This window comes from Oncorhynchus nerka, linkage group LG12 (genome assembly GCF_034236695.1).
Source record: "Oncorhynchus nerka isolate Pitt River linkage group LG12, Oner_Uvic_2.0, whole genome shotgun sequence".
NCBI classification, from domain to species: domain Eukaryota; kingdom Metazoa; phylum Chordata; class Actinopteri; order Salmoniformes; family Salmonidae; genus Oncorhynchus; species Oncorhynchus nerka.
In genome coordinates, this window is record NC_088407.1 from 19,636,593 (window position 1) to 19,650,963 (window position 14,371).

At 42.8% G+C, this 14,371-nt stretch overlaps 1 protein-coding gene and 1 long non-coding RNA gene across 2 annotated transcripts in view; both read right to left on the minus strand.

Annotated features, from left to right (window-relative positions):
* Window positions 1-5,687, minus strand: part of LOC115122337 (zinc finger protein 219-like) — a 36,686-nt gene extending 30,999 nt beyond the window's left edge. Inside the window, 1 exon segment of the mRNA XM_029651543.2 lies at window positions 5,610-5,687. The gene's annotated coding sequence lies outside the window, so the exon portion shown is untranslated.
* A 3,934-nt stretch (window positions 5,688-9,621) lies between these two features.
* LOC135574163 (uncharacterized) lies at window positions 9,622-11,210 on the minus strand. Its single transcript, XR_010465189.1, has 3 exons — window positions 11,030-11,210; window positions 10,075-10,229; window positions 9,622-9,700 (listed from the first exon to the last, which is right to left on the minus strand). It is a non-coding gene; the product is annotated as an uncharacterized LOC135574163 (long non-coding RNA).
* Window positions 11,211-14,371: the final 3,161 nt, after the last annotated feature.

Here is a 14,371-nt window from a genome sequence, read left to right on the forward strand (position 1 = left end):
TCCTTCCAGTTTGAATTGAATAATACAGGTACAAATGGTGTAAGTACAATTGAAGTCCGATACCTGCAACCACATAGCATGCAAACATTGAACCACAAACAGAACAAGCATTTCCTAATTCTTTTAAAAACATAAGTATATTTTGTGCTTGAAAACTGCATTATGTAAGATGGCACTTACAAAAACACATGAAAATAAAACTTTTATTTACACTACCGTTGAAAAGTCTGGGGTCACTTAGAAATGTCACTTAGAAATGGTCTTGTTTTTGAAAGAAAAGCACGTTTTTTTGTCCCATTAAAATAACATCAAATTGATCAGAAATACAGTGTAGACATTGTTAATGTTGGAAATGGCTATTGTAACTGGAAATGTCTGATTTTTTATGGAATATCTTTTGAACAGTAGTGTACCTCTCCCAATATAATGTAGTATATATTCTGTAGTACATACCTCTTCCAAAATAATGTAGTGTATATTCTGTAGTACATACCTCTCCCAATATAATGTAGTATATATTCTGTAGTACATACCTCTCCCAATATAATGTAGTGTATATTCTGTAGTACATACCTCTCCCAATATAATGTAGTATATATTCTGTAGTACATACCTCTCCCAATATAATGTAGTGTATATTCTGTAGTACATACCTCTCCCAATATAATGTAGTTTATATTCTGTAGTACATACCTCTCCCAATATAATGTAGTATATATTCTGTAGTACATACCTCTCCCAATATAATGTAGTGTATATTCTGTAGTACATACCTCTCCCAATATAATGTAGTATATATTCTGTAGTACATACCTCTCCCAATATAATGTAGTATATATTCTGTAGTACATACACCTCCCAATATAATGTAGTATGTATTCTGTAGTACATACCTCTCCCAATATAATGTAGTATATATTTTGTAGCACCGAGTTAGTAGTGTGGTACTGCATAACTTCCAGTTAGACAAATTACTGTAGATATCGATTCAATGGGTTCAATATCCTTTTGAATTTAGATATGGAGAGTTCCTATGAGACCCATGAAACCAGACAATGAGAGAGACAGATAGCTGGCTGCTATCTGAGGATGTTAGGCGTGGAGGGAAAGGGCTGCCTAAGTATGGTCCCCAATCAATAGCTTACTGCATATTGTACAATAACATGATTTAAATACTGTTTGGTGCCAACTTTAACTAGCTTAGAATTATTTTTATACTTAATTATACATGTAAGTTATTGTAACTGAACCCAACACTCATTGTATTGTATTGAGTTGGGGCGGTAGGGTAGCCTAGTGGTTAGAGTGTTGGACGAGTAACCGGAAGGTTGCAAGTTCAAACCCCTGAGCTGACAAGGTACAAATCTGTCGTTCTGCCCCTGAACAGGCAGTTAACCCACTGTTCCTAGGCTGTCATTGAAAATAAGAATTTGTTCTTAACTGACTTGCCTACTTACAGTGCCTTGCGAAAGTATTCGGCCCCCTTGAACTTTGCGACCTTTTGCCACATTTCAGGCTTCAAACATAAAGATATAAAACTGTATTTTTTGTGAAGAATCAACAACAAGTGGGACACAATCATGAAGTGGAACGACATTTATTGGATATTTCAAACTTTTTTAACAAATCAAAAACTGAAAAATTGGGCGTGCAAAATTATTCAGCCCCTTTACTTTCAGTGCAGCAAACTCTCTCCATAGGTTCAGTGAGGATCTCTGAATGATCCAATGTTGACCTAAATGACTAATGATGATAAATACAATCCACCTGTGTGTAATCAAGTCTCTGTATAAATGCACCTGCACTGTGATAGTCTCAGAGGTCCGTTAAAAGCGCAGAGAGCAACATGAAGAACAAGGAACACACCAGGCAGGTCCGAAGTACTGTTGTGAAGAAGTTTAAAGCCGGATTTGGATACAAAAAGATTTCCCAAGCTTTAAACATCCCAAGGAGCACTGTGCAAGCAATAATATTGAAATGGAAGGAGTATCAGACCACTGCAAATCTACCAAGACCTGGCCGTCCCTCTAAACTTTCAGCTCATACAAGGAGAAGACTGATCAGAGATGCAGCCAAGAGGCCCATGATCACTCTGGATGAACTGCAGAGATCTACAGCTGAGGTGGGAGACTCTGTCCATAGGACAACAATCAGTCGTATATTGCACAAATCTGGCCTTTATGGAAGAGTGGCAAGAAGAAAGCCATTTCTTAAAGATATCCATAAAAAGTGTCATTTAAAGTTTGCCACAAGCCACCTGGGAGACACACCAAACATGTGGAAGAAGGTGCTCTGGTCAGATGAAACCAAAATTGAACTTTTTGGCAACAATGCAAAATGTTATGTTTGGCGTAAAAGCAACACAGCTCATCACCCTGAACACACTATCCCCACTGTCAAACATGGTGGTGGCAGCATCATGGTTTGGGCCTGCTTTTCTTCAGCAGGGACAGGGAAGATGGTTAAAATTGATGGGAAGATGGATGGAGCCAAATACAGGACCGTTCTGGAAGAAAACCTGATGGAGTCTGCAAAAGACCTGAGACTGGGACGGAGATTTGTCTTCCAACAAGACAATGAGCCAAAACATAAAGCAAAATCTACAATGGAATGGTTCAAAAATAAACATATCCAGGTGTTAGAATGGCCAAGTCAAAGTCCAGACCTGAATCCAATCGAGAATCTGTGGAAAGAACTGAAAACTGCTGTTCACAAATGCTCTCCATCCAACCTCACTGAGCTCGAGCTGTTTTGCAAGGAGGAATGGGAAAACATGTCAGTCTCTCGATGTGCAAAACTGATAGAGACATACCCCAAGCGACTTACAGCTGTAATCGCAGCAAAAGGTGGCGCTACAAAGTATTAACTTAAGGGGGCTGAATAATTTTGCAAGCCCAATTTTTCAGTTTTTGATTTGTTAAAAAAGTTTGAAATATCCAATAAATGTCGTTCCACTTCATGATTGTGTCCCACTTGTTGTTGATTCTTCACAAAAAAATACAGTTTTATATCTTTATGTTTGAAGCCTGAAATGTGGCAAAAGGTCGCAAAGTTCAAGGGGGCCGAATACTTTCGCAAGGCACTGTAAATAAAGTTAAATAAAGGTCAAGTAAAAAAAAATAAAAAAAATAAAAAAAGTTGGAGGCATAGGCTAGTAGTGCATATTGCATTCAAAAATACACAATCTATAAATTCATGACAAAACCTTTTGGAACTTGCTAACTTTCATTCATTTCGAATAACGTCATCATGGAGTACATTTTTTTGTCACTATTGTTTTGAACATTTGTTTTAGGACTAAAGCCCGACTGAGTGTTCTACTCAATGCATTGTCAATTGCCGCTAATGAAGATTTAATCAAAAGTGCATTACAGTGGCTTTGAAACACAATGACATCTCAAAAGGAGGCAAATAATAAACAGGAAAACCTTTTGTCATCATTGGGATGTTATCAGATTGGCTTTAGATGCAATATAACTTTAGCTAGCTAGCTAAGATTAAGGGGACAGCACTGCATTTTAGCTTGCTAATGTTAGCATTGCTAGCTATTTTTTACAAACTTGCTAGTTAATGGCAACATTGTTGTCTCTCTAAAGTCAATTTGACAACATCATAATGATGGCAAAGTTGTTTCCTACTAATCATTTGCCTACTTTAGCATTGTCATCGTATTTCCAAACCACTATAGTGTCAGTTAGATCAGCCCCCGTTCAGTATGACTGTGCCCCAATCTACGTTGGGGATCAATATGGCTACGGCATCTGTAGAACATTGATAACAAAAGCAACGACGTGGGCGAGTGACGGAGGTGCAAACCGTGAATAAAAGCTACAAGCATATTATTTAGAATAACACATTACACATTTTACACACTATACCTAACCAATGTCATATTGCGTTATTAGCTCATGATCGCAAACAAAACATTTGTACACTTGGTGAATATAAAAGTATAGCATATATGGAAGAGAAGGATAACAAAATCAATCAATCAAATAGTCACTGAAAAGACCCAACACTCTAACAAACCAGTTGACGAAACATAGTTTGGTAGTTTCTCCTCACAGCCTTAACAGCTGATTTGATTCTAGGTGCTTGGATGAATAGTTTGGTTCTTATACGATGTTTACATTATCTTTCCGTGTTATTATTTGGTCCAGACTAGGCCTATGGATAGTAGAGTGCCATTCCTGTCGTTGGTTCATATATGTCACCTGGTTGGTCTATAGGCTACTGTACTGAGCTGTACGATGGCCACAGTGTCAGAACAGTACTCTACTGTCTATACCACAATAAGACTGTCGACAGTGTGTGTGTGTGTGTGTGTGTGTTCCACACTCTGCATACTGTGTGTGCTCATGCATCCAGGGCCGGACATACTAATTTGCATAGATCCCAATCGCACCTAGTCTAGGCTATAACACATATACGGTCACACAGACAGAATCTACACTACTAACATCCCAACCAACCTGCACTGTATAAACGGCATCATGAAAGGATATATTTTAATGAAGTCCAATAAAGCCACTATACGCTATAGTGCACACACACACACACACACACACACACACACACACACACACACACACACACACACACACACACACACACACATACACACGCATACACACACAAACACACACGCATACACACGCATACACACATACACATACACACGCATACACACACATTCACACGCATACACACACACACGCATACACACACATGCACGCCCGCACACAAACACACACACATACACACACACACGCATACACACATACACATACACACACATACACACACACACATACACTCACACGCATACACACACACGCATACACACACACACATACACACACTAGGCCATGGCTGCCAGTCAGTGGTTCAGACAGAGTGGTTTGCCCTAGCGGGGAGCCGCAGAGGGAGGACAATGCTCCTTCTGTGTGGCTGGAGTGTCCACGGTATCAATGACTCTGCGAGCAACTGTGTCCGGCCGATCCAACATGGCCACCCACAGCAGGCTCTGTTGATGCTAGATCCTGGGTTAGTTAGAGCCGTAATGTCTCTTTGTTTGTTATGTTCAGTTTCACCCTTATGTAAATGTAAAATGTACGTTGTTTTGGAGTCCGGAATCCAGTTTCTGGACAGAAAGGGATGAGAGTTAACAGAGAGAGGTTGAGAAAGGCTTGGGTGTTAGATGTTTGCCAGAAAGAGTTCTGTGGCACATCATGTGTGTATTCAGGTAGAGTAAGATTGAGTCATCTCAATACAGTCTTCTCTAGAAGAGAATGTAGATTACAAGGCGGCTGGTTTGGAAGTTAAAAGGAGAGGGGGGGGAGATTGCGGGTTGACAGGGCAGAAGGAAGGAAAGGAAGAGAAAAGGAGATATAGAGGAACAGAAAGAGATGACAGTAGGTGTAAGATAAGATCACTCGTGTTTGTCGCTGAGATCAAGATTACACTGCAGTGGAAGGAGACTGATGCTGTAGAGACAAACAGCAACCATAGCATTTAAAGCACAGTGTGAATGTGGTTGCTTGTGTATATGTGTGTGTATGTGTGTGTGAGTGAGTGAGGGAGTGTGGGTATGAGTGTGTGTAACTCACCTGTGTGTGTCCCCTCCCAGACGCTGGGGATTCCCCCTCCTTCTGACTGCCAACAGAGGAGGAGTCTGAACAGCTACTGTGAACTATAGAGAGCGAGTGAGAGAAAGAGAGGGAGAGCAAGAGAGCGAATGAGTGAATGAGAAAGGGAGATAAAGAGGGATTTGGAGAGAGAGACAGAGAGAGAGGGAGAGAGAAAGACAGAAAGGATGAGGGAGGGAGGGAGGGAGGGAGGGAGGGAGGGAGGGAGGGAGGGAGGGAGGGAGGGAGGGAGGGCAAGAAAAAGAGATAGAGAGGTGGTGGGGGAGGGTCAGTGGCCTGCCAATAAAGTGTTTATAATGAAATTAAAATTGGATCACCGCAGAAAGACAGAGGACAATTCTATAAAGTGAAATATTACTATTCACAGGGAGATACAGTTGAAGTCAGAAGTTTACATACACTTAGGTTGCAGTCATTAAAACTCGTTTCTCAACCACTCCACAATTTTCTTGTTAACAAACTATAGTTTTGGCAAGTCGGTTAGGACATCAACTTTGTGCATGTCACAAGTAATTTTCAGATTATTTCACTGTATCACAATTCCAGTGGGTCAGAGATTTACATACACTAAGTTGACTGTGCCTTTAAACAGCTTGGAAAATTCCTGTCACGACTTCCTCCGAAGTTGGTCCTTCTCCTTGTTCGGGCGAAGTTCGGCGGTCGACGTCACCGGACTTCTAGCCATCGCCGATCCACCTTTAATTTTCCATTTGTTTTGTCTTGTCTTCCCACTCACCTGGTTTCAATTCCATCAATTACATGTTGTGAATTTAACCCTCTGTTCCCCCATGTCCTTGTCCGGTACTGTTTATTGTAAATGCACGTTATGTCTGGTGTGCGTCTTGTTTTGTACTCATTTATTGATTGTTCTGTTTTCCGGTGGTTTTTATTATTAAACTGCGCAGTTAGAAACACCATTTTTGCCCTCCTGCAACTTCTCTGCCGCTAGTACGCACCCCTTACAATTCCAGAAAATGATGTCATGGCTTTAGAAGCTTCTGATAGGCTGATTGACATCATTTGAGTCAATTGGAGATGTACCTGTGGATGTATTTCAAGGCCTACCTTCAAACACAGTGCCTCTTTGCTTGACATCATGGGAAAATCAAAAGAAATCATCCAAGACCTCCACAAGTCTGGTTCATCCTTGGGAGCAAATACCAAATGCCTGAAGGTACCACGTTCATCTGTATAACCAATAGTACGCAAGTATAAACACCATGGGACCAAGCAGACGTCATACCGCTCAGGAAGGAGACGCGTTTTGTCTCCTAGACATGAATGTACTGTTGTGCGAAAAGTGCAAATCAATCCCAGAACAACAGCAAAGGACCTTGTGAAGATGCTGGAGGAAACGGGTACAAAAGTATCTATATCCACAAACGAGTCCTATATCGACATAACCTGAAAGACCGCTCAGCAAGGAAGAAGCCACCGCTCCAAAACCGCCATAAAAAAGCCAGACCACGGTTTGCAACTGCACATATCGTACTTTTTGCAGAATTGTCCTCTGGTCTGATGAAACAAAAATAGAACTGTTTGGCCATAATGACCATCATTATGTTTGGAGGAAAAAGGGGGAGGCTTTGCAAGCCGAAGGACACCATCCCAACCGTGAAGCACGAGGGTGGCAGCATCATGTTGTGGGGGTGGTTTGCTGCAGGAGGGCCTGGTGCACTTCACAAAATAGATGGCATCATGAGGGAGGAAAATTATGTGGATATATTGAAGCAACATCTCAAGACATCAGTAAGGAAGTTAATGCTTGGTCGCAAATGGGTTTTGTAAATGGACAATGACCCCAAGCATACCTCCAAAGTTGTGGCAAAATGAACAACAAAGTCAAGCTATTGGAGTGGCCGTCACAAAGCCCTGACCTCTATCCTATAGAAAATGTGTGGGCGAGCAAGGAGGCCTTCAAACCTGACTCAGTTACACCAGCTCTGTCAGGAGGAATGGGCCAGAATTCACCAAACTTATTGTGAGAAGCTTGTGGAAGGCTGCCCGAAACGTTTGACCCAAGTTAAACAATTTAAAGGAAATGCTACCAAATACTAATTGAGGGTATTTAAACTTCTGAACCAATGTGATGAAATAAATAAAAGCTGAAATAAATCATTCTCTCTACCATTATTCTGACATTTCACATTCTTAAAATAAAGTGGTGATCCTAACTGACCTAAGACAGGGAATTTTACTCAGATTGAATGTCAGGAATTGTGAAAAACTGAGTTTAAATGTAGTTGGCTAAGGTGTAGGTAAAGTATCTCGTTTTACTGTGGATAGAGATACAATACACATCAGGTAATCATATGGTCCGTTAAGGTGTGTGTGAGTGCATTTGTACCTCTGTCATTCAGACTGTAGATAGAGTCCATTTCAGATGTTTCTGGTGCTCCTGTGACATCTAGCAGTATCTTACTGGACAGACCAATACACATGGTCTCTATCAGACATGAGAGAGAGAGAGAGAGAGAGAGAGAGAGAGAGAGAGAGAGAGAGAGAGAGAGAGAGAGAGAGAGAGAGGCTTATACATACAGTGGATGCATCTATAAGAATGCACACCTGTGTAGTAGATGGTTGGAGTAAGATTGGTCACATGACCACGTGACAGGTTAGAATGAGAAAGGTTAGATTAGAATGTTGTGAATGAGGGTAGAGAAGGGACAGGTGACTGTTCAGGTGTCATACCTGTGCTATGGATACACATACACAAGCACACAGTCTAGGCTATTGATTAGAACTTAGTACGATGAACAGGTCCCTAGCGGGCCAACACCATATGACACGTGTTACACACAATGGCAATTTCAAAAGAGAGAGAGATAGAGTACGCGAGAGAAAAACACAATTGGGTGCATTTGTCAGTTATGATTATTTCAACCCCAACCTTGCCCCAAACTACCGCTCTTATGGGTCAGAATATAACAATGTAATTACGTGTTGAAGGTCTCTGATTGGGGGGGTCTCTGCGTGGACCGTGGTTCCAACTTCTCTGATGATGGTCCATCTTCGGTTACCGGGTGTAACTCTGTTTCTCCTCCTTTCTCCTCATGTTAGTGTCCTTTCTTTTAGTGGTCTGTTTCCTCGCACTTGCTCTGAAAAAGGGGTCTTCGGAGGAGGGCTAATCAGCCGTGGGGATGGTTCCAGCGTGGGAAGGAAAACAGTGTAGACACACGATTCCTTGGAGAGTGGTGACCGGGTGGTCCTGCTTGAATTCACCCACGTTAGATACGGCTACTTGTCCGTAGAATAGGTTGTAAAAAGGTTATTTTGTCCTCCTCAACCTCGTGTTGCGTTTTGGGTTTTGCTCACCACTCATACCTTGGCTGCAGCTCAGGGTCACTTAGTCTAATATGTTCATTCTTAACTCACAGGTTTTATACCTTCGGGTCAGAAATGGGCATTTCCGCCTTCAGGGCAATTCTCTGGGCATACCAAGTTATGAGGCAAGGTCTGGATTTTACTCAGCTCCAATTTAGACAACTAACTTCACATTTCATCTTTACAAAAACATTATATTTTTTCTGAACATTTTCCACACAAATGTACAATATGTAAACATCAGGCACATATTAGGAAAACTCTTAGTTACAAAGTTTTCATTATAACGTCGTCCTTTAACTTTTAATAATATAACAAAACGACATTCATTTTCGTATTCCATCTATCGTCATTACCACCATTGTGGCTGACGAAACCTATTGTCCCAAAGTCCATTTATTGCATGTTAATGTTCTGAGGCCTGTTCTCCATAGTGAGAGGACAAAGGAATTTTGCCTGCTGCCTTAAGATTTACAATGGGCGTGAGGTGTCATAAAACCCCCCCACCTCAATGGCTCTCGATCTCTTTCCTTCTGATGAGTGTCAGAGATCTCTCTGTAGGATTGTGGTCCACGGTAACCTGACACGAGCAGGCCAGTCATGACAACAGTGTGACTGTAAGGGTAAAGCCAGGGTTTAGAGGTCGTACCTGTGTTGTGTATGGTGTGGGTCCAAAGGAGCTGAGTGATATCATGTGTCCAGGCTGCCCTCTCCTCTCCACTCTGACCCTGCAGGGTCAGGCAGTCCCGGATACGGACACGGAGAGAAAGAGAGAGAAAGAGAGAGAGAGAGAGAGAGAGAGAGATAGAGAGAGAGAGATAGAGAGAGAGAGAGAGAGAGAGAGAGAGAGAGAGAGAGAGAGAGAGAGAGAGAGAGAGAGAGGCATACATACAGTGGATGCATCTTTTTCTCATATAACTGCAGTTTTGAAGTTATGGATTTACTCTGTCATTCCTCTGTAGGTGTCGTGTTTATTTGAGAACATACGTGTGTGTGAGCATGTGTGTCATTGTGAATGTGTGCATATGTACGTGTGTCTGTACTGCATGTATGTGTGTGTGTTTGCATACAGCGTTCCTATGTCTGAGTCAGTGTCTGTTACCTTGGTGCTGTGTTTGAAGCTGTAGGTGGTGTGTCCCAGGCTCTTCTGCTTGGTGAAGACGATGAGGGGTTGATAGAGGAACACACCCCGGTCCTCTTCCTCCTGGTCCTCCCACACACCTGACTCACCAGCTCTTCACGCTCCGCCACCGGGACCTAACAGACGCACACATAGGCAAGCACACGCACGTAAGGAAATGTAGTGTCATGTAAACACTACAACAACATACTGACTGTCAGATCATGACCTATAATTTACCACACTTACACACACAGACATGCACAGTTTACCGTCCCCCAAACCACTTCATGTTGTATTTTAACCTGTCCAGTGATGTGAGGGTCATGTAACATGAGCTGTGTGTCAAACCTCCTCCACCACTCAGTTATTTAGCTAGCTACCGCTCAGAGAGCTGTGTGTCAAACCTCCTCCACCACTCAGTTCTTTAGCTATCTACCGCTCAGAGCTGTGTGTCAAATCTCCTCCACCACTCAGTTATTTAGCTAGCTACCACTCAGAGAGCAGTGTGTCAAACCTCATCCACCACTCAGTTGTTTAGCTAGCTACCACTCAGAGAGCAGTGTGTCAAACCTCCTCTACCACTCAGTTATTTAGCTAGCTACCTCTCAGCTAGCTACCTCTCTGTGTGAGAGTCTCAATGTCTTCATGTGTGAGTGTGTGTTAACATGCCATCCTATGTTTATGCTTGTGCGTGTGTGTATGTATGTGTGTGAGTGTTTGTGTGCACCCTATTCCCTATATAGAGCACTACTGTTGACCAGAGCCCTATGATCAAAAGAAGGGCACTATATAGGGAATATGGTGCCATTTGAGACACAATAGTTTAGGGTTGAAACCTTGTCACTAGTCTGGGAGCGTTATACCAGTGTTGGGATTAATCTATACTCATCTAAATCTAATCTAATCTAGATTAATCTAAATCTGGTATTCTCACCGGAAACCCGACGATGAGGTCGCTGGCCCGGAGGTCCTCACCGTGGCGCTGGGCGTGTCTGAGGACGGAGAGGAAGGAGTCATAGGAGTGGTTTAGCCCTCCCAGCTCCTCCAGAACATCACAGTACTGTTCCAGTCTGTGTAGGGGACTGGAGACAGTAGGGGAAGGACAGGAGAGAGAGAGGAGGGGTGGCACGGAGTCTGAGCTGGGGAGGGACGAGGAGGAGGAGAGGGGAAGGAGAGGACTTCAGCCATCTATGGTCATTATCATCAATCTAATTTTTTTCTTCACATAACATACAAATTATCAACAAACAGAACAGACATAACAAACACAGTGCAATACTTGCAACTCCAGTCCATAAAACAAAACTACAAATACAAAAAAAAATCCTATTAAATATACAGATTTGGCCAAGCCTCCCACCAAATCATCATCGTCACCATCATCATTGTTCTCACATCATCATTTTCATGATACAGTACCGGTACGTTTAGGCATCTTCTACTGCCACCCTGTGGTCGTTTTAGATAACTACAGTGAACATTCTACCCTCAGATCTCTGCTAATACCATCTGTGTGATGTTCTCCTTGTTTACTCTGTGTATGTATCAGACGGGCTATTATAATATATTGAAAGTCTGGTGATTGGTTTTAGGGTAATCCAACATTAATGAGTTATTTTAGGGTATACAATGCAGTGCTAATTGCCTTTACTATATGAAACAGCTCAAAATCCCAGCCATTATTATGAGCTTTCCTCCCCTCACCAGCCTCCACTGATGCTGTAATAATGTTTTTTGAATGGAACGTTTTCTTACCTTGAAGAAGTCTGCAGCCTAAGTGACCAACAAGGAGTCCACTTCTGGTTTGGTCCTTACTATATGCAGTGAGGGTACTGGAAAAACACCTCTCTCTTTGTTTGAGAGGGAGAAAGAGGGATAAAGAGTGAGCGAGAGCCAGAGAGAAAGAGGGGGAGAGATAGAATAAAGTAGTCAATTTCTTCTTCTTCTACTTCTCGATGGTGCTGCCATGCTAAAACATCCCTCTATCCAACTCTATGTGACCCACTCACACATTTACTGAAGAGGTCCTGTTTCAGTAGACTCTGCAGTAGAGCTCCCTCCATGGCTTGGAGGAGGTACTGCGAGTGGAAGGCGCTGAAGCTGGCCAAGTTGTGGAAAAGGAGGTCTGCTTCCCCCCGGAGGGGGGACGGGGTGTCTGGACCCTCCAAGAGGGGCAGGTAGGTCTCCTCCACACCCGTTAACACGGCCACGTACTGCCTCCCTGAACTCAGCATCCTACACCATAATAGATAGAGCTTGCTGTAGGGAGAAAGGGGGGGGGTAGAGGATGAAGGGAGTGGATAAGGAGGGGAAGGGGAGAAAGGTAAATGGGGGGGAATCAGAAAGAGAGAGGAAGTGGGAAAGAAGGGAAGGGGGAAGAGGAAGAGGAATAGCGAAAGAGATGGAGGGAGATAGAGGAAGGGATGACAGAGATTGGGGAAAGAGAGAAAGCGGAGGGAAGGAGTAAAGAGAGGGATCCCCCAGCACTCCTCCTCCCCCATCCCTCCACCTACTCCCTCTCTCTCCAGTCTTCCCTCTGTGATACAACACAACACAGTACAACGCTATACTAGTGTTCCATTTCATTCAGATCTTCCCTCCCTCTCTCCTACCTTTTCCAGTTTGTCCACCATGGCAGCCAATCGACCGAGGACTTCCAGGTCGCTGCCTCTGTGATTGGACACATGTACGAGGCGGTGGAGGGCGTTGTCCACACTATCATAGAGGTTAGAGGTCGCAGCCCTGAGGGGCACAGGGTTCAAAGGTCATAAAGGATATGATTATATAGGAGTGAATCCTAACTTCCACTTCAGTCGAATTTTCACTCCCATTGACATCACATGACTCAGTTAATATTTTTACTTAGTGTAAGTTAGGATTAATTGATTTAATGAAAGAGATAGAAGATTGATGTGTTATAATAGGAACCGTTTTCAAATACATTTCTCATACGTTATATCCATGATAGGATCATCTATTTGAATTCCATTTTCATTTGGACACACTGATGGGACAGGGTCATGGATATGTACTAGAGAGCTCATCTATCTTTGCAATGGCCACTTCTGTGACGGCATGGGAAGCGCCATTGAGGGAAAGTGCGCCTTTTATCCAACTCTATGGACAGGGTAGCTGGTGGTACCTGCAGTCTGGGGATCGCTGTGCCAGTCCTGATGTGGTCAGCCCTGCCAGCCAGGCCCCGCCCTTCAGCTGCAGCTCAGTCAGCCGTTGGTCGACGAGGACGCTCGTCATCAGCTCTCTGTGTTTATCCACACTCAGGGGAACAGTCTGGAAAAGAGAACAAAAAAATAATCTGGTAAACATTGTGTTCTTAAGCAAGATGGTTCACGCTCAGAAAGTATGTGACATTTACACAAAATGTATTCAACTTTTTTCATAAGTTCACTCAAAAGTTGTTGTTTTTCTTCTAAAAATCCATTTGATGATAATTGTTAGTATTTCACCCCATAACACCTCATTGACTTGTGTGCTACCATGTTAAACCACACAGAAGCAGTGGTATAGTAATACACATAGCATACCTTGATACAGTCTGGTAGTGGTGCTGTGTCCATAGACTGCAGTTCACCCTCCAACAGAGAGAGGGCGCTCTCAAAACACTCAGTCAGACTCAACACTCTAAAAGCAAAAACAGGACTGGAGTAACTTAGTACAGTTAGTCTACAGTTCAAATGGCACCCTGTTCCCTGCAGTGAACTGTTATTGACCAGAGCATTACTTTTGACCAGGGACACAACCTATAATAGTTCATACTTCACAAGACATAAAAAGGCTTGATGGTGAAAACATTGATACGGCTGATTTCATATCTAAGGAAATAATGTTTGCGATATCAGGCTGTCTTTTTCATTCAAGTCACATGACTCGAGTCACATACAATGTGTGTGTGTGTGTGCACATGAATGCATGCCTTCCTGAGTGTGTGTGTGTACGCTGTGCTGTGTGCGTGTGTGACTGTAAATCAATTTGAGAGTGTGAATAAACAAAACAGTCCTGCCTGTCTCGGTCTCTCAAGACCGAGACCAAGACCAAATGCCAATAGTGGCATATTGATTGAGCTGCATATGGAATCTGAATTGATTTGAGAAAGAATAGGCTTTATGACTGTAAGTCTTAGCATTCAAAGAGGTAAACTTGATATTCTGAGTGCTATAAACATGATAGGAAGAGACTCTCTCTCTCTCTCTCTCTCTCTCTCTCTCTCTCTCTCGCCAGTCTCTGTTTCCCTGCCCCTCCCTCCATCCCGCTTTCCCTC